The 21,795-nt window shown below is 35.5% G+C and overlaps 1 protein-coding gene across 42 annotated transcripts in view; it reads left to right on the top strand.

Annotated features, from left to right (window-relative positions):
- CCDC85A (coiled-coil domain containing 85A) overlaps positions 1-21,795 on the top strand; it is a 691,220-nt gene that overhangs the window by 262,289 nt on the left and 407,136 nt on the right. For 2 of the 42 annotated variants that reach the window (XM_085019224.1, XM_085019264.1), the window contains one exon: positions 20,314-20,465. The exons of 39 other annotated variants lie outside the window; for them this stretch is intronic. The gene's annotated coding sequence lies outside the window, so the exon portion shown is untranslated. Of the gene's footprint in view, positions 1-20,313; positions 20,466-21,795 lie in introns of those variants that run through there. One more of the 42 variants, XM_085019258.1, reaches the window with a different exon arrangement.

Here is a 21,795-nt window from a genome sequence, read left to right as displayed (position 1 = left end):
CTTTTGAGTTTAATTAGGTTCTGTGGGTTTATTTTTGTTTTTTCTGTCATTATTCTATGAGGTGGATCAAACACAATGTTGCTGTGATTTACATCAAAGAGCATTCTGCCTATGTTTTCCTCTAGGAGTTTTATAATATTTGGCCTTCTATTTAGGTCTTTAATCCATTTTGAGTTTATTTTTGTGTATGGTGTTGGGGAATGTTCTAATTTCATTCTTTTACATGTAGCTGTCCAGTTTTCCCAGCACCACTTATTGAAGACTGTATGTTCTTGCCTCCTTTGTCATAGATTAGTTGACCATAGGTTCTTGGGTTTATTTCTGGGCTTTTTATCCTTTCCTATTGATCTATATTTCTGTTTTTGTGCCATATCATGTTGTTTTGATAATTGTAGCTTTGTTATATTGTCTGAAGATAGGCAGCCTGATTCCTCCATTTCCATTTTCTTTTTCAATATTGTTTTGGCTGTTAAGGGTCTTTTGTGTTTCCACACAAATTTTAAAATATTTTGTTTTAGTTCTGTAAAGAATGCTCTTGGTAGTTTGATAGGGATTGCAGTGAATCTGTAGATCACCTTGGGTAGTATAGTCATTTTGACAATATTGAGTCTTCCAATCCAAGAGCATGGTATATATTTCCATTTTTGATTTCTTTCATCAGCATCTTACAGTTTTCAGAGTACAGGTCTTTTATCTCTTTTGGTAAGTTTATTCCTAGGTATTTTATTCTTTTTGATGCAATGGTAAATGGGATGGTGTCTCTGCTTTCTCTTTCTGATCTTTCATTGTGGAGTTACTGTCATGATGCAGCAGAAGCAAATCTGACTAGGATCCTTGAGGACCCAGGATCGATCCCTAGCCTTGCTCAGTGGATTAAGGATCTGGCATTGCCGAGAGCTGTGCTATAGGTCACAGACGTGACTTGGATCTGGCGTTGCTGTGGCTGTGGAGTAGGCTGGCGGCTACAGCTCAGATTTAAACCCTAGCCTGGGAACTTCCATATGCCATGGGTGTGGCCCTAAAAAGCAAAAAAAAAAGACAAAAAACCAAAAAAACCTGTCATTGTTAGTATATAGAAATGCAATCAATTTCTGTGTATTAATTTTGTGTCCTACAACTTTGCCAAATTCATCGATGAGCTCTAACAGTCTTCTGGTAGTGTCTTAGGGTTTTCCAAGTATATAGTATCATGTCATCTGCAAACACTGATAGTCTTACATCTTATTTTCCAATTAGTATTCATTTCATTCTCTTTGATTGCCATGGCTAGGACTTCCAAAGCCGTGGTGAAAGAGGACATCCTTGTCTTGTTCCTGATCTTAGTGGAAATGTTTTCAGTTTTTCACCTTTGGGAATGATGTTAGCTGTGGGTTTATCATATACAGCTTTTATTATGTTAAGGTAGGTTCCCTCTATGCCCGCTTTCTGAAGAGTTTTCATCAAATGGATGTTGAATTTTGTCAAAAGTTTTTTCTGCCTCTATTGAGATGATCATATGGTTTTTCTTTTTCAATATGTTAATGTGGTATATCACACAGATTAATTTGAGAATATCGAAAAATCCTTGCATTCCTGGAGTAAATCCTACTTGATCATGGTGTACGATCTTTTTTTTGGGGGGGGGGGGCCTGCACCTCCAGCATATGGAGATTCCCAGCCTAGGTGTCGAGTCAGGGCTGTAGCCACTGGTCTATACCACAGCCACAGCAGTGCAGGATCCAAGCCCCATCTGTGACTTGCACCGCAGCTCATGGCAATGCCAGATCCTTAACCCACTGAGCGAGGCCAGGGATGCATCCTCATGGATCCTGGTCAGATTCATTTCTGCTGAGCCAAGGAACTCCAATCCTTTCAATATATATTTTTATTTGTTTTGGTAATATTTTGTTGAGGATTTTTGCATCTATGTTCACCAGTGATATTGACCTGTAATTTTCTCTTTTTGTGGTATCCTTGTCTGGTTTTGGAATCAGGGTGATGGTGGCCTCATACAGGTGTTAATGAGCTGAGAATATTCTTGAAAACCAACAAAGCAAAACTTCCTACAACTAAGTAATGCTATTTATCTTTTTGTGGCTTTTTAATCTAGAAATAGGACATGATTTTTGAGACTTACTGTGCAAGAGGCTTAAATTAATCTTCACAGCAATGCTGTGAGGTAGGACCTATTACTGTCTGCAGTGTACAGAGGAGGAAGCTGGGGCCTAAAGGCCTGACACTAATCTGGACCCGATTGTTAAAGATGAATTTAGCTTTGCTGTGCATTATTCAAATGGTCAGCACACACTGTTCAAGTGGTCAGGTTTATCTGTTTGATACCTGAACAAATTTAACTCTTCACAGAGAAATATATCTAAAGGCCAGTGTCTCTGTTCATCAAGGAACTATCAAGGGCCATGGCTGGCTCAGGGTGTATCCATGACTACACAGAAAATGGGACTCCAAGGGAGAGTGTCTATGCAATTATTTGCTATACAAATAATGGCTTATTATTATCTTGCCATATTTTAGATAGCTGTTCTACCTAAGTTATTTTATTGCTTTTCCACCTCAGGAAAGCATTAAGCCACTCAGAAATCCACAGATTATCCATAATCAGAATCGTGTTAGATGATTCAAATGGCTATCAGAAAATTGACTTTTTAAGAAAGGAAGGATGAAGCTGTGGTCTTTTGACAAAATACAGTGAAAGAGATGGGTCTAAAGTAACCGTGGCCATGGGGGAAAAATGTTCAAAACAAACATTTGATAAAAATCCCTTGAGTAGTTTCTTATATGACCCAAGTATATGTTGTCAGACAAACAGCCTAAGATTTATTTGTCATTAAAATACTCAATTTGCATGGGGCTTGTGGTAGACATAATCAGAGTCAAGAATCTCTTCGCTTCTAAAGCTATCTATGAGTGGCTGAAGAACAGATTGTCCTATTTTTCTTTCTTTTTTTCTTTTCTCTTTTTTCTTTTCTTTTCTTTTTTTTACCCAGCTGTCAAAGCATTTATATTACCCAATGGAGTCATATTATTCTATAGAACCCAGAGTATGTTTAATTGAATCCTCCTGTGGTATTTGTGTTTTCAGGCTGGTCCCTATTCTTCAGAATTTCTAGAAACCTGGAGAGGGTTTAGTTGCTTATTACAGGCTTGTCCCAGACTACTGAGGCCTCCCTTATTTTACTTCCACTCCAGCAATATTTTATTTTTAAAGAGCACCTGGGTACTTTGAGAATGGTTTATTTTCATGTTTGAAATCTGAAATGTGATTTTTAGAAAAAATGAAAAGCCAACAGCTGGTATCAGGCAGAATCTACTTAGTTTCAATAACGTATTCCATTTAAGTAGCTTTCATTGGTTTTGTCCTTTTTACTATTTTTTTATGATTATAAAATTTCCATCAGGAGTTGAGTTTGAAAGGAAGTTGAAATAAGTGAATTTTTGAGGACTATCACTCTATAATACTATGGTAAAATGACTTTTAGGGTTTCTGTATTTGGTAAGAATTACCAAACAAAACAAAACCTTCCTCTTAGAAAGTTGCCAAATCATTTTATAGTAAAAAGCGCCGCTTCTGAATGCTATTATTTAACCTAAATAGCTGACAGATTTATCCTTCCAATAACCTTCCACCTCTGCCCTCCTAACCCCCTACTTACTAATTTTGTCTTATTTAGTTATGAATAAATAACATTTATGATTACAGTTTGTGATGGCCCTTGGGAACTGTGAGATCCTCTCAAGTGGAATTTAAATCTACTAGCAATAATCCAATTTGTCAGGTTTTGGGATTTTAGCCATGTATACTTAACATTATTCAATCACCAGTCATATCTCTAGAAAAGAACAGGTCTCACCACATAAATTCAGTCTCTGAATAAAAGCCAGCATGAGTCAAACAGACACAACTAATTGGGTCTTCACTGTAAGGAACATTTGTTAGCAACTTGTGAATTAATTTTTCATAATCTGATAGAACACTCTTAACTCTGTTGGGAAAATGTTTTGCTATGAAAGTATGAAATATGTAAGTTGGGGCTACTTACTGGGAGGCAGTCATGGAGAGGTTTATATCATGTTTTACATGTAACAGAAATCTTAGACTTTTGATGCGAGGATATCAAATTTGAAGTGAAAAAAATTTTTTTTGTTGATGTCTTTTTAGGGCTGCATTTGTGGCACATGGAGGTTTTCCCAGGCTAGGGGTCAAATTGGAGTTGTACCCACTGGTCTACGGCACAGCAACAGCAACACCAGATCCGAGCCGCGTCTGCAACCTGCACCACAGCTCCTGCAACGCCTGGTCCTTAACCCACTGAGCGAGACCAGGGATCAAATCCACAACCTCATGGTTCCTAGTCGGATTCGTTTCTGCTGCACATGATAGGAACTCCCGAAGTGAAAAAATTTAAATATTTTGGACTGATCAAGTTTGTCTTCTAATTACATCATGGTTTAGTATTAATAAAAATTTATCAGCACTTGTGTGAAAGTTAGCCTGGATAGTCTTACATAGAATTTAAACCACTGTATTCTGAATTTTTTAGTTTCTCAGTTACTCTTTTCATACATGTGTAGTTATTTAGAGAATAAATAAAAGTCAGGATTGATCTTTAATGTCTACAATATTTGCAGAGTCCTAGTAGAAGTGCCACCTCTGTAGGTTACTCTTTGGGTTGAATACTTTTTCTTCAGGCAAGGAGAACCATGTAACCACTGGGAATGAAGTGCAGGTTATAATTCTTAGTCATTTGTTGATGTAGGCTAAAGTCCAAACAATGAACTAGAGGTGAAAGTCCTTAGGTCCTATTACTAATCCCCATGGTCTCTTAGATTCCTTTTGTTTTTCTTCTCATTACATTATTAACTGTATAATGTCAGGGGATACATCAAATTCCCATAATGGAAGCACAATGTGTAAACAATTTATAACCTAGGAAATTAATCATTCTATATATAGGATTCTCATATTTACAGCATACTATCTCTGAAGTCTAGATAACTTTTTAAAAATTTTGTTAAGTTTCTATGTAGTTTCTAACTTTTCCCTTGATATTTGAGTTTAAGTTTTATGACTTCCTTACTCTGTTGTATTACATTGTGGCCACATCACAATAGGGCAATTTAAGAATCATTTCACTAGTGGATTCTATTGTCTTCTGTAGTTGAATGGTCTTGGTTGGATTCTGCAGTACTTCTTGAGCCTCAGATCTTTCCTTTGAAAAGTGTGAGATTCACCATAAAGAAAAACATAAAGTTTAAAAAACTTGTAATAGTATTATCTCTGGTGTTGTTTACATACAATATAATTTTTCAAAGTAATACATTTAAATTTTTTAAAAAAGTTTTTCATTATACATAGTTATTGCAGAATGAAATGATGAGCAAAAAAAATCATAAAATTACCTCAGATCCTACCACTCAGAGGTAATAAGTGTTAACACTTTCATTCTGATGGATAACCTTTAATATCTATTTATACATACACATTCATATATATTAATATATATAAAATATGAATATAAAATGGGGTCATGCCATGCCTACATATACTGCAACTGTTTCTCCCCATTTAATATTATTATCAATACATTTTCCTGTTCACAATTAGGTATCTATGCTATCATCTAATGACTGCTTAAGGTGATGTTGTGTAGATTGCTATAATTTTTTTTTAGCCAATCACTAGTTATTAGATATTTAAACTGTTGCCAAATTTATATTATTATACAGAGTTTAATCAATCATAAATCCTGTTTGTTTGATTGTTTATTTTCTTGGAATGAATTTCTAGAAGGATAATTCCTAGGTTAAAGAATAAGCACACATTAAACCTTTTGATATCTGTTGCCAAATTGTTTTGCAGAAATAGTGCATCAATATATAGTACCTCCTGTTGAATATGAATCATTTTTTATTATTTACTATCCTTTTCTTTTATATATTTGACATTTCACAGTTGAAAATGGCTTTACATGGTTGCTCTGATTTCTGTTTCATTAATTACTAGTGAGGTTGAATGCTTTTATTATAGATTTACCTTTATATCTATAATTTTTAGTGGACCATATTTCAGTGTTTAGCCTATTTTTGTATTAAATATATTTGTAGCATTTTAAAAATGTAATAACTTTTGTCTTTTAGGTATAAGGCATTTTTATTTTGTCATTTGCCTCTTAATGTTTGTGATTTTTGTTTCTTTTTTTTTCCTTTTAGGGCCACACCTGTGTCATATGGAGGTTCCCAGGCTAGGGGTGGAATTGGAGCTGCAACCACTGGCCTACACCACAGCCATATCAATGCAGGATCTGAGCCATGTCTGTGACCTACACCACAATTCATGGCAATGCCGGATCCATAACCCACTGAGTGAGGCCAGGGATTGAACCTGAATTCTCAAGGATCCTAGTCAGGTTCGTTAGCTGCTGAGCCATGAAGGGAACTCCCTGTTTGTGATATTTTTGATATGCAATTTAAAACTTTAATTTTTATTTTTAAAATAAATATATTATGTGTACAAATGAACGTACAAAATACTATCATGTACTGTTCGAAGAATAATAAAAATAAGTAATCCTGTATTCACATTTTAGTAAGAATATTAAATTTCCAAAACTTTAATTATTTGTTATTTGGGCCATGCCAATGGCATGTGGAAGTTCCCTGACCAGAGATCAAACTCATACCACAGCAGCTACCTGAGCAGCTGCATTGACAATACTGGATCCTTAACCCACGACATCATAAGACAACACCAGTTTCCAAACTTTTAAAGCTTGTATGAGCTCCTATCATACCATATTTCCTTCTCTCAGGAGGTAACAGATTTCCTTAATTTTGTTAATTTCTTTATATTTTTATCACATATGGACAATTCTTAAACTAAATATTACTTAATTTTGTATATTTTTGAATGATTTAGAACTAGAATTATACATTAGAATTCTTTGGTAGCTTCTTTTTTTAAAACTGAACATTATTCATTGAGAATCCTACGTGTTGATGAGGATTAATATCCTCATCAACATATATGGTATTCTACTGTATGGGCATATCATGTTTATTTATTCATTCTTCCATTGTTTACAATTTTTGATATTACCAAAAAAAAAAAAAATGCCACCATAAACCTTGTACATATCTCCCGGTTCTTATTTGCAAAAAAAATTGTATTCTGGAGTTCCTGTCATGGCTCAGTGGTAACGAACCTGACTAGTATCAGTGAGGATGTGGGTTCAATCCCTGGCCCCACTCAGTGGGTTAAGGATCTGACGTTGCTGTGAGCTGTGATGTAGGTCACAGGTGTGGCTCTGATCTGGCGTTGCTGTGGCTGTGGTATAGGCTGGCAGCTGTAGCACTGATTTGGCCCCTAGCCTGGGAACTTCATATGCCATGTGTGTGGCCCTAATAAGAAAAAACAAAACAAAATATATTCTTATTATTAGCATTACTGGGTTGTAGGGGGGACATATTTTCTGTTTTTTTTTTTTTTTTTTTTTTTTTAAAGCTAGAGATACTCAATGTGTTAAACCTTAAAATCTACAAAGTCTCCTGCAACCTGAAATAATGTAAAAGGCTCCGTAAGATTTTACCCACCACCTTTGAAGTTCTAAATGGTATCTTGTGGAACTGAAAAAATAAGGAGGTTCATTTCAGCTATGGTTCAAGAATTCTAATGAAGCTCTATGGTAATGACACCATTAAAAAAAAAAAAAAAAGGTAAATTGTTTTCCAAAGGGCTTATATAGTTTTCTACTCCTACCAGCAATATTTTTTAACCTTTTTTTTTTATACTGTACAGCATGGTGACCCAGTTACACATACATGTATACATTCTTTTTTCTCACATTATCATGCTCCATCATAAGTGACTAGACATAGTTCCTGGTGCTACACAGCAGAATCTCATTGCTAATCCATTCCAAAGGCAATAGTTTGCATCTATTAACCCCAAACTACCAATCCATCCCAGTCCCTCCCCCTCCCCCTTGGCAACCACAAGTCTGTTCTCCAAGTCCATGATTTTCTTTTCTGTGGAAAGGTTCATTTGTGCCGTATATTAGATTCCAGATATAAGCGATATCATATGGTATTGTCTTTTTCTTTCTGACTTACTTTACTCAGTATGAGAGTCTCTAGTTCCATCCATGTCGCTGCAAATGGCATTATTTTGTTCTTTTTTATGGATGAGTAGCATTCCATTGTGTATATATACCATGTCTTCCTAATCCAATCGTCCGTTAATGGACATTTGAGTTGTTTCCATGTCTTGGCTATTGTGAATAGTGCTGCAATGAACATGTGGGTGCATGTGTCTTTTTTAAGGAAAGTTTTGCCTTACTCAAAAAAGAAGAAAAATCTCAAATCGACAACTTAACCCACCACCTAAATGAATTAGAAAAAGAAGAACAAACAAAACCTAAAGTCAGGAGAAGGAAGTAAATCATAAAGATCAAAGAGGAAATCAATAAAATAGAGATTTTAAAAAACAATAGAAAAAAATCAATAAAACCAAGAACTGGTTCTTTGAAAAGCTAAACAAAATTGACAAACCGCTGGCTAGACTCACCAAGAAGAGAGAAAAAACCCAAATAAACAAAATAAGAAATGAAAAAGGAGAAGTCACAATGGATATTACAACAGAAAGACAAAAACCATGAGAGACTACTATGAACAATTGTGTGCTAACAAATTTGACAACCTAGAAGAAATGGACAACTTTCTAGAGACTTATAGCCTGTCAAAACTGAATCAAGAAGAAATAGATCAATTGAACAGACTGATCACTAGAAATGAAATTGAATATGCAATAAAAATACTCTCTACAAATAGAAGTCCAGGACCAGATGGCTTCACAGATGAATTCTACCAAACATACAAAGAGGAACTTACATCCATCCTCCTTAAACTTTTTCAAAATGTTGAAGAAGGAACACTCTCAAAAACATTCTATGATGCCACCATCACCCTAATTCCAAAACCAGACAAAGATACCACCAAAAAAGAAAACTATAGGCCAATATCTTTGATGAATATAGATGCAAAAATTCTCAACAAAATTTTAGTCAACCAAATCCTACCAGCAATGTTTAAGCGCTTCTTTTGTTCCAGATTATTGTTAGCATTTGATATTAAGAGACTTCAATATTACTACAGGCTGTAAAATGGCATCTCATTGTAGTTTTATTTCGCATTCCTCTGATTACTGATGAGGCGAACATCTTTTTTGTAAGATTACTGGTCATTTGTGGACATTCCTTTGAGGAATGACTTTTCATGTCTTTTGATCATTTTTCTATTGTGTTGGCTATTCTTTCATTCTTTCTTTCCTTTCCTTCCTTCCTGCTTCCCTCCCTCCTTCCCTTCTTTCCTTCCTTCCTTCTTTTCTCTTCCTTCCTACCTTCCTGCCTTCTTTCCTTCTTCCCTCCCCACCTCCATCCTTTGTCCTTCTTTATTTCTTTTTTGTTTTATTCCAGGGGGATTCTTTATATATTTTAAATACTGATCTTAAGTTGGTTTTTTATGTGAAAAAATGCCCTCTCTCATCTATGACTCTCCCCAGCACACCCCCTTCCCCAGCCAGCCCCACCCACTTCCCTTTACAGTAACATCTGAAATTGATTTTTGTGAGTGCTTTCACATGCTGTGGTAGGTTGCACTATTGGTTCCATTTTTTCACCCCTCCCTGTACCCCCTTTGACTTAAAGTTCCTCCCACAAAATCATATGGTATTTCCCTAGCTCTTGACTTGGGATCAGTTATGTGGCTTGTTTTGGCCATTAGAATGTGTAGAAGAGACATCAATTGCAAAGCATTGGCCTTAAGAGGCTTTGCGTGTTTCTGCTTCTTCCAAAGCTATGAGAAGACCATGTCTGAGCCAGTCTACTAGTCCCAAGAGAGGGAGAGCTACCACAGTCAAGCAGCATGAGCTGAACCCATTTTATTTCACCTGAATCCCGGTTGACTCATAGACATGTCAGGGATAGTAAACCATTGCTGCTTTAAGCCGCTGAGTTTGAGGTGGTTTGTTCTGTGACATAATTAACTGATAACAGGTACTGATCCATTTTTTTTTTTTCTGTATGAAAACAAATCATCTCTTTTCTTACGTAGTAATGCTTCTAGTCTTTTGGTTTTCTTTGGTTAGCAGTTTTTCATTTAATGGTTATTACTGCTTTTGAATTTATCTCTACCATCTCAACTTCCATTTTCTCTTTTACTTACTTTTTCTATGTTCCTTTTTGCCCCCTCTCTTTTTTCCTTCTTTTGGATTGGTTTGTTATTAGCTTGGGGTTTTTTTATTCTACTTTTTCTTCTAGTTTTTAATTATACTTACTATTTCTATCAATTTTGAGGTTACCTTAAAATTTTTAGCATACTTATTTAACTTAGCAATGTTTAAAGATAGTTACCTCTTCACCCTCTTGAACAATACAAGGACCTTAGAATACTTTGATAACCATGTTCTGTACTATTATTTTTGGCCATTCTATTTAAAATGTCACAAATTATATGTTGTTATCACTGCAGTCAATGTTTATGGAATTTGCCAACATGTTTACTATATTTTCTCTCAGTATTTCCTCTGGCATTTCATAGTTTCTTTGGCACTTTGTCCCAGATTGTTTCCTTTAGCTGTTCCTTTAGTGAGCATTATTGGTGGTAAACTCTCTCCATTTTTGTTTTTCTGAAATGTCTTCATCATGCTTATCTTAAAAGATGCTTTCACTGGGTAAACAATTCCAGGTCAAGAGTTACTGTCATTTGGTATAATAAAGGTATCATTCCATAACTTTATGACTTACATAGTTATTCTCAAGATGTCAGCAATGATTTAAATTGTTCATTTATAAGATAATCTCTTTTCTCTCTCTGGCTGCTTCTTTTTCCTTTTTTCCTTTTTAAAAAAATTTTGGCCACTCCTGAGGCACATGGAAGCTCCAGGGCCAGGGGTTAAACCTGTGCCACAGCAGCAACCAAAGCCACAGTGGTGACAATGCCAGATCCTTAACTTGCTGAGCACCAGAGAATGCCTTTCCGGCTTCTTTTAAGACCTCTTTGATGCAGCTTTGCTACAGTTTCTCATAATGTGTGTATGTAAGGATTTATTTTCATTTGTCCTTCTTGGCATTATTGTGACTCCAAAATCTGAGGTTTTATACCTTTCCATAAATCTAGCAATTCTCTTGCATCTCCTCATATTCTTTATTATCTCTCTTGGCTTTCTTATTAAACATCTCTCTCTCCCTTCAGAGTCTCTTGATCTTTCTTTTATATGTTAATCTTTTATTCCCTTTGCTGCATGTTGGTATTCAGATTTACCTTCTGGTTCATAGTTTCTCTTGTCAGCTCTGTCTAATCTGATGGTTAACCTGACAATCGCATTTCTAATCTTATTATAATTTTCATTCCTAGAAGTAACATTTCATTTTTTAAAGCCCTGTTCACTTTTTATAATCTGTTATTTATTCATAATTTCCAACATGCTTTCTTTTCTTTTTCATTTTTTAAAGTTTTATTGAAGTACAGTTGATTTACATGTTTGATAATTTCTGCTGTACAACAGTGATTCAGTTATGTATATATACACATATCCATTATTTTTCAGATTTTTTTCCCCTATGGGTTATCACAGAATATTGGGTATAGAGTTACCTGTTTGTTTTTTGTTTAAACACATTAAACTGATATTTAAAAAAATTAATATCTGATAATTCCAATACGCAGCAATGTCTTTAGTCTGATTGAATTGCTTGGTTATTCTGCAGACTCTTGTCCATGGTGGGTTGGTTTGTTGTGTGTTTTGAGATTTATTTGTGAGCTCACAATCATTAGAATTCTCTTTGTGGGAAGTCTATGAGGCCTGAGTTAAAGGTACCTTCTATAGATAGAATCTTCATTTGCTTCTGCAAGCCAATTGAAGTACTGAGAATCAAGAGATATTTTAGTCTGCTTTAGTCTTTAATATTTTTTTTTTCCAGGCTGCATAGATAATGTGAATTCTGTTACCAAAGCAAGGGAAAGTTGACTTGAACATATGAGTTTTCAGGCATTCTCTTCTTTTTTACCTTTATCTGGAATCCAGATCCCTCCCTCTATGGGGTGGGTAGAAAGGTTTTTGTTTTGATGCTTGTTTTTTCAGTTTCTCTCTCTCTGTTTTTTTTTTTTTTTTTTTTTTTTTTGTTTTGTTTTTTTTTTCTTTTTAGGGTCACACCAACAACATATGGAGATTCCCAGGCTAGGGGTCAAATCAGAGCTATGGCTGCCGGCCTATACCACGGCCATAGCAATGTGGGATCTGAGCTGCATCTGCAACCTATACCACAGTTTATGGCAATGCTGGATCCCTAACCCATTCATCGAAGCCAGGGATCGAACTCGAATCCTCCTGAATCCTTCCTTGTTATCCACTGAGCCACTCAAGGAACTCCCCAGTCTATCTTTTTCACTGAGAATGTCTCCTGTCATGATTTCAGTTTGTGGAAGTCTCTTTATCTTAATTTCTGCCTAAATTGACCTAATCTCCTGTTCCTAATTAAAATCAAAATCTTCAAATTACCAGAAATCAACAACTATCAGCAAATGCCACCAGGCAATTGCATACTTTTTGAATTCTATCTTTTAATGCAATTTTGCCTCTGAAGAATTCCTTTATTTTCTTGCCATCTAAGCTGTGCTTCTAGAAGATTTTTTAAATGTTTTATTCAGAATTTTTAGGTATTCTGTACAGAAACATTACTTGTACACCATATTTTTGGAATTGTAAATCTAGAAGTTTAAAGTTTTGGTGTAGTCAAATCTATCAGCATTTCCTTTGTGTGTTTTGGTTTTTGTGTTAAATGTAGGAAGTCCTGCTCCAATTTAAGGATGTTCAAATAGTCAGGAGTTCCCATTGTGGCTTAACAGGTTAAGAACCTGACTAGTATCTGTGAGGATGCGGGTGAGAACGCTGGCCTCACTCAGTGGCTTAAGGAACTCCCACAAGCTTTGATGTAGGTTGCAGATGTGTCTTGGATCTTGCGTTGCTGTGGCTGTGGCGAAGGTTGGCAGCTGCAGCTCTAGTTTGACCCCTAGCCTGGGAATTTCCATGCGCCTCTGGTAGGACCCTGAAAAGAAAAAAAAAAAAAAAAAAAAGAATATGCCAATATTCACATATTTACATTCATTTAACTTTGGTAATTTTATATTTTAAATATATAAATATATAATTCATTTAGAATTTATCTCGATGAAACAGGAGTAATTAATTTTTTTTCTCAGTTAACTTGTCCCAACATCTAGGTAATTTGTAAAAAAAAAAAAAAATAGCAAATAATAAAGGAAGTTATCATCACTGAATAGAAGTTGTGTTTGAATAGAAGTTATTTATTTATTTAGTCTTTTTTTTTGTCTTTTTCTAGGGCCGCACCTGCAGCATATGGAGGTTCCCAGGCTAGGGGTCTAATTGGAGCTATAGCCACCAGCCTACACCAGAGCCACAGCAATGAGGGATCTGAGCTGCGTCTGTGACCTACACCACAGCTCACGGCAATGCCGGACCCTTAACCCACTGAGCGAGGCCAGGGATGGAACCCGCAACCTCATGGTTCCTAGTCAGATTCGTTAACCACTGAGCCATGATGGGAACTCCTTGAATAGAAGTTATAATTATACTTATTAGCTGCACAATGTGGAAAATGAATTATGAAAATGAATGGCTTTGTGTTTTTAAAGGCATCTTAATTTCCTTTGTATTTTTGGAAAGAAGAACTTTCAATTCTTTGGTTTCATTTGCCAGTACTTGCTATAGAATATCTCTTTTTTTCCCTCGAAAATTCCCAGGATACTCTAAAATAGGGCTTTCACACAGGAAACCCTAGGGAGGTAAACGTTTTTGCTATCCTCATGTATATATTCTTTCTGCTTTCCTGAAGTCAGAATCTTACATATTGAATATCCCATTGTGTCACAATTTTTGGTGGTGTAATAGAGAATTAGAAACAGGCATACATTAATTTGAAAGGGGATAATGGAACTCTTGTTTCCTCGGGGTTGTGGATCATGAGGGTAGAGAAAGTGGTGCATGGATAACCTCTATGGCTTTTCTGCATAGATTAGATCATGCTTTCTAGTCAAATTTCCCTGTATCCTTAGAATCATTTTCATGCAAACTGGATATTCATTGCCTAGAAAGTAAAATTAAACTTGCATTTGCAACTTGTAGCATACACGTTTACAGATCTGTGTGGGAATAATACAGATTTGCATAATGGACGCAATCTCAATCATTCAGCAATGATTTGGTGACCTTTCAAAATCCCCGCTGGGTCTTGCTTAGCATAATAGGAGACGTCAATCCTCATTTGTTAATAATGGGAGAGAATAGGTTATTTTTATCAATAGATCATATTATTATTAGTCACATTTTAAAAATCAAATAGTAGATATACATTTGAAACTAAAAGTATATGGAAGCGACTTGATTCCTTTTGGAGATTTCAGATTTTATAGTGTTTTTCTCTTGCTGTCAGAGTATGTACTATTACTGCCCTATGGTTATTGGTGAATAAGGCAGTTAGAGATGGGATCAGAATTACCTTTTTGATGTGTTGGAAGTTCCTTTTTGGACTGCATTTCTGAAAGCTTGTTTACTTGTTATTTTTTCCTCATAAAAGAGAAGTTACTCAATTCTAAGCAACATTTGTGATATATTTCATATGCCCACAGCATATGAAACTGTTTTAGGAACATAGTAGGCATGCAATAAACACCTGTAAATTAACTGGAAAGGGAGCATAGGGAAACATTACCCTGTTTATTTTAACTTTCTGGTTCATTGCATCCTAGATAAATGACAGTTTATTGTAGAGAGAAAAACAGGACCTGATGGAATCTAGGAAAGATGTGGAAAGGCAAGGTTGTTCAGCAGGTCAGGAAATTTGAACCTGTTGTCAAGAGTTCTGAATGTTTTTCCCGTTCAGTGTTATGAGGTGCTTACCCATCATTAATTTTAGTTTGTTTTTATGTGAACTTAAACTTGGGGTGATTTCTTGACTAGCACTCTTTTATTTAACATCAGTTTCTTTTTTTTTTTAATGATTTGCATTTTGTTTCACAACAGTTGCCCAAAATATCCTTGAAAAAGGAGGGCTGTGTTCACCTTTAATGCTTAAAAATCACTTGGAGGCATTTCAGTTGAACATGAGTATGTGTTTGCAAGAAAGTAAAACATAACCAGAATGAGTAACCTCTGTTCTCTGTGGCTTATTGCATATCATTTATGCTTGAAAAAACAGAATGAATTTATTTGTTTTAATGTCCAAAAACTTTGACCCAAGAGTTAAAAGGAGCTAGCTGACCAATACAGTAAAAATAGCAGCAAACTTACGTTTTAACTGGGATGATATTTAACCTTACATCTCTTCATTACAGGACAAGTTGCAAACAGTTTGAAATATTTTTCTAGTGTTAGGAAGCATATTTAGAATGCCTACTCTGGTAATATGAAGTGTAGGTCGGGCAAAGTTATCTGAATAACCCAGGCCCTACAACCCATCCTGGAGATAAAGAAGAGTTATTTTGTTTGTTTGTTTGTTTAAATTATCCAAATAGTTTATCTTTGTAATCCCATGGCACTCAGTAACTGCTCACTCTTTACTGAATCCCCGCTGCCTCATGGACAGAGCTATATTAATAAAATGAAAGGATTTAAGGAAATAGTATGTCAGAAATCAGCAGCAAAAGGCTCATTTTACTTTAAAAATTTATTTTTAATTTCGAGATGATACATGATAATTTATCTAAACTTGAAGAAAGCTTGATAATCTCTACATATATCTATAGTTTGTTGATTAATCCTAGGAGATTTTGCTCTGTTGTTTTCTATTTTCTCTAAAGGAGTGGGTCAGTCTCAGCTTAATTTGATGTTCCCTCCTGAGCCACTAATAAAGGCAGCCCTCTTTCCCAAAATGACTTTTTTATTATCTTTCTATAAAAATGCTGATGACAGTATTTTTCTTTATTATCCTTTATATTGGTCTTTCCAATCCTTCTCAATTGAATATAACAGTCAAATAATTTAATGAATATTTTGGGGACAAACAAGGGCCTTTCTTTTCCTGGCAGTCATTTTACAGCTCTAAGTGTACCCTAGAAAGCACAATAGAGACTATGAAACTTACACATTTAACTGAGTCATTCCTTTTAGACTATGAGTTTGATTATGGAAAATGTGACATTGATTAAATGGCTTTTCGATAATTAACCATTATTTTTTTTTTTTTTTTGTCCTTAATCCTGTGCCGCATGCCTTGTGGGATATAAGAGCTTTAAGCTGTGATTACTGTCACAAACTTACTCACAGTCTGGATGAGGTGATCACATTTACCTCCAAACATTTGGCAATTAAATGGTGACCTAAGATAGCATATGACTAGATACCAAATAAGTGGTATGAACAACGAGTACTGTAAGAGTGTGTAATGGAGGCCAAGTATCAGTAGAGAACACTTGACTTAAAAAGAGGAGTCACATCATATTTGGGTGCTAGGTACCAAAGTTAATACAAAAATGTAATATGGAAGGTATGTAGAGTCAGTGTCCTTGAAACTCTCTTAGATTGGCTGTGGATTTCAGTATATATAGTCACAAATACATGCTACACTGGATACTGATACATACACTCTCTTAGCAAGTTCTGTACAGTCATTGTTTCCTTTACTATATAAACAGATCACTGAAGAAACTGGTTCAAGTTTATCTTCAAACCCAACAGTTAGTCTTAGCACCATGAACTGTTTATACCATGAAGGGTACATGGAAAGTGGGTCTGACTGACTCAGCATCCCTTGCTCCTTGAATGGAAGAGCAGGCAGAATTGTCCACACTTTACAATTCTTTTTATCTAACCCTCTCCTTTCTATTAAGCTTGTAGAGGCAACTCTACATAAGTTAAATTGTGTATATGATATGTTCTGCTGTGTCTCAGTTATTCATAATCTTGCCTTCTCTTTACCCATAGATGGTAAATTCTGAATGATTACTTAGCTGCATTTAACATTTGTGTGCATACTTAGCTTAGAATATTATTTTTTCATGTCTATTTTTATAAGATTGAGGATCTGTTTTTCAGGATTTTTGGATTCTCCTCTATCATTTTCCTATATTTTCTTTTTTATCCTTCTAGTTTCATGGGAATTAATATACTCTAACTTTCTATAAGCTAAAATCACCACCTGTCCTGGATCTTATTCCTTCTCATTTCCTCTAAAATTCTATCTGCTAAAAGATTTACCAATCATAAAATATTAAGGAACACCTATTATAGTGCAAAATATTGAGCTAAGTTTTGGAAATGAAGTTTTGAAGTGCATCAGAAAGGAAAACAGGAACATTTAATAGTTCAAAGAACCATGTTGTAAATGCCAAGCTGGTGATACAGAAGGTTGGTGGTGTGGCTATTCAGAGGAAGACACTCCTGGCCTGGAGTGAGTGTCCTGAAAAAGTCTGGGGAGGGGCTGGGGCTGAATTAAACCCAGAACCTTGGGTAGGATTCAGATAAGCAGAGGGCTGGGTGCATTCATAAAGATCAAGATAAATGAGTATGACCTGGTACTGGTCATCTGTGAGCTCATGGTCTAGTGATGGAAATAGACAGTTGAAAAGATAAATTTCAACACAGTATAGAAAATGTGCTCATATAGGGACTGGAACAAAGTCCTATGGAGGTACAGGGACTGTTGAATTCTGATGTAAGATAGGAGAGGTAATTAGGACTGCACTTTAATGGTAGGTAAGGGCTTGCAGGGCACAGAAAGAAGAAGGGCACATTAGATCAAAGAACGTTCTCCTCCTAGACATGGATCTGGAAAAAGCAAGATGCCACCATGGCAGAGGCAAAGGACTAGGGGTTAGGGGTATGACACATGGGGAGACAGATTGTGAAACATTTTTTAAAACTAGGCAAGAACTTGATTTTCACCTTGTAGGAAAAGAGGAGTCAAAAGAGTTGTAAGCCACAGCATGACATTATCAGATTTAGTTTCTTACAAGAAAATGCATTAAACCTGGTAGTAGGGAGACCAGTTGAGACTGAAAGCTACACAAGGGCAAGTTTGTATTTAATCCCTCTTGGTATACTCAGCACTATTACATGGTAGGTGCTCTATAGTCTTTTACTGAATTGAACCTTTTGTTACCTCAATAGTCTAAGGAAAGTTTGAGAGCTCAAGCTAAAGCCTTAAACAGCGGGGGTAGAAAGATGTCAAATTTGAGTGATGGTTGGGAGATGGAATCCATAGGGTTCCCAGAGGCATGTGCAGATGCACATATTTCAATGTGCTTATCTGCTTGCCAAATGAAGTGCTCACATGAGAGAAGCCTGCATTGCCCTTATGTATGTTTGTGTGTTTTTTGTGGTGTATAGCTAAAAGCAAATGTTAAAAATGTTAAATATATATAAATATTTGTTTATATTTATTTAATGTTATATATAAATTATATATTAAAATATTTGAATATATAAAAATTATATATATGTGTGTGTGTGTGTGTGTGTGTGTGTGTGTGTAAATATGCACACACATATATATAAAGCCCAAGCAGGGTTTGATGAGAAGGGAGATGATCTGTGTAAGGGACAGTTTAGAGATAGGGCCCAAATGTACTTGGAACCAGTTTGAGGTGCACTTCTGTGTCAGATGCTGGTTTTCTGGCAGCGTCTGCCATTGAGGACAGACAGGGGGCAGGTTAGATCTGGGCTCTTTCTGAGCTTTGAATCTTCTGTCTCTCATGGTCAGCCTTTTCCTGCCTTGCCTCCAAACTCACACTGGTCTTCCCTACCATGTAAAGAGCAAAAGAAATGGCCCAGGTCTAATCTACTGCCCCTTCTCACCTTCCTTTGTACCCACTGCTCCATTTCATCACCACTGATCCCCGGGGATTTGATTTCTCTCCTTAGTTTCTCAATTACCCTTTAACTTGTTAAATCCAGGGCTTCTCCCCCTCTCTTCATTTTCCTTGACCTCACTAAATCTCTGCAGCCTCAACATTTCTGATTTTCTCTGCCTTGTTGAAAGTTTCTCTTCCTATGAATTCTCTGCTGTTCTATTATTCCAGTTCTTAAATTATATCTAGTTCTCCCCAGGGTTCATTCTTCCTACTGCTGCACAATATGGACTAGATGATTCTTTTACTTTATGTGATTTTCTTTCTTCCTCCTACAGTCAATTTATAGAACTATTCATCGAATGAATTAATTAGGAATTAATTCAAAACATATTAATGCCATCAAAATCCCTTCTTCCTATCTGAACTCCCTCAGGCCTAACCTGATTTTTGTCAGGAATATTAAGCACTAATTCTAATCTGTGTCTGTTTAGAATTTATTTTATTTAAAATGTTTTCTTAAGGAGCATGTTGGAGAAAGTTAGAAAATATATAAAAGGAAAAGGGAGAAAAAAATTAATACTTCCTTTCATCTTTTTTTTTTAACATGTAGGGATTTATTGTTTATTTTTATAAGAATAGCTAGATGTAAATGTTAAATATATATACATATATAACATTATATATGCTATTATATGTATATCTATAGTACGTATTTGTCATCTACTTTTAAATTTAATATTATAATATAAGCATTTTCATGTTATTACCAATCCTTATAAATATCATAGTATTCTGTTGAGAAGTTAATTTTTCCTAAACTATTTTCCTATGTTTGACGTAGAAGTTGTTTCCATTTTTCTGTTATAAATGATAGTAAATATCTTTGTGCCTGAAGCTTTATTTTAGTCTTTTTTTTTAATGATACATTTCCCAGGATGGACTTATTGGAGCTAGGGTATAAACATTTTAAAAACTTTAATATATATTGTCAAGTTGCTTATAATAGAGTTCTACCAACTTGTATATCAGCAATCTATAAGAGTACTGATTTACCACAGCCCTGCTAAAATGTTTACTTAAAATTTCTGCTCTTTAAATACTTGACTTCTTTCCCTCCAAGAATACCAATGATTGTAAGTCTTAGTGAATAGACTTGCAATTCAGTTATTTTAGTGATACATGCTTTTAGGGACTGATAATAGAAAATAAGTTGATGACAAGGGTTTGCCTTTCACTTAACAAAAGCATGTTTACTTGGAAAGGAAAATCTTAGAAAGGGAAAGATCTGAAAAGAAAATTTGATATGGTTTTAGAAGCAATCTCTTTGAATCTGTGGGACAGTATTTTGGCTTGAATTTCTCTATAATTCCTCTGCAGAAAAGAAAATATTCTTAATTTCTTAATTTTAAGAAGAAAAACAATTCCAACAGAGAGGGGATAACTTTCTCTCTACAGATATGGGATTCACTTATCCTTACAGAAAACATTTTCCCAGAGGCATGTACAGATGAACATATTCCGATGTGCTTATCTGCTTGCAAATGAACTGCTTGCATGAGAGAAGCTTGCATTACTCTGCTTGCATGAGAGAAGCCTGCATTACGTAGGTATGTGTTGTTTGTGGTGTGGAGGGTAGGCTCAAAACATTAATTAAATTCTTCCTGCTAGTTTATACAGTACGTACTGTGAGTTTATAGAATTGATGTTTATGTGTTTGTAGAGTTTTTTCAAGGAGTCTGAGATCTGATATGTTACAGAAAATAATCCATGTCTCTTACCAAGTCTGATTTCCGGAATCATTTTCTCTAACTTCCTGGGGTTCTGGTTAGTGACACTTGAATAAAGTTCAGAGAAAATATAGGTGCTTGATAGCACGTAAGCATTATGTTCTGTACTCCCAAATTTTGGAAAACCGAAACCACTATTAATATGCTAAAAGCTAAATTTTGTAGAATGTTAAACATTCATGAAAGGAACGATGAAAGAAAGGGTAGGTTTCTTGCCAGCATTGCGGTCAGCAGCAGTACTCTGGCCTGATTACTTAAGCCGATGTTTTTCCTAAATCAGTCATGAATCAGTAATTATCAAGTTTTGCAATACTAGGCAATTCTCTTGAGAATAGCAAATGATTTGTAATGTTAAGTTATAGCTTTTTGTAAAAAAGAAGTATTTTGGCTCCTCTCGATGGGTTTCCCGGGGCACTGGGCAGAACCCTTCTTGATTTTATGGGACTTTGTGGAGACTTTGTAGGTTGAGCTTTCCTACATGACCAAATAGCACATATTTGCTTTCTTTCCCCACAAAAATAAGAATGCTGTTGGTGTGTGGTGAATTGGTTTCACTCCCATTCATTTGGCTTAACCATTTAAACCACAATTTAGTCCAAAAATGAAAAAAAAAAAAAAAAAGAAGAAGTCACAAATGAAAATTCAGGAATCATATTCAGGAATCCATTTCTTCCAGCACGTTTTGTGATGACCTGTTTGATAACTGTTTTCTTCTGCCATAAGATGTTCTCCTTTGTGCACTGAGATTCTAGATCTTAGAGTTGGAAGGGACTTAGTGAAAAGTTCTAAGCCCCCTACTTTCTGAAGCTCATAGGAGTTATACTGTCTCAGTTTCAGAACCCAGAATTGGTTAAATAAGGATCCAAATGTTCTTTCTCCTACTTGATGATACATTAGCCAACATGCCTGCCTGCATTGACTGAGTTACCTTATTTTAGATTCAGAAATCCTGTAGCTCAGCAGATTACACCCTTTGCAATTTGTTCTGATGTGCCATGTGACATCAGGATTTTAAACAGTTCGCTCCTTGGTTGTCCAGGACCCTTAGGATGTTGCCTTTCTTTTACAATCAGCACCCTGGGACTACACGTTTACTCAAGAGGCCTGTATAACTTTGCTGTGTCCACTCTCTGCTTATTTCACTTTGGAG

Source organism: Sus scrofa, chromosome 3 (assembly GCF_054392235.1).
Source record: "Sus scrofa isolate SSC_HxYL_T2T_F1_AM1 chromosome 3, Sscrofa_HxYL_maternal_Yorkshire_Landrace_v2.0, whole genome shotgun sequence".
NCBI lineage: Eukaryota > Metazoa > Chordata > Mammalia > Artiodactyla > Suidae > Sus > Sus scrofa.
The sequence above is the reverse complement of the archived record's forward strand: the minus strand, read 5'-3'. Positions and strand labels throughout refer to the sequence as shown.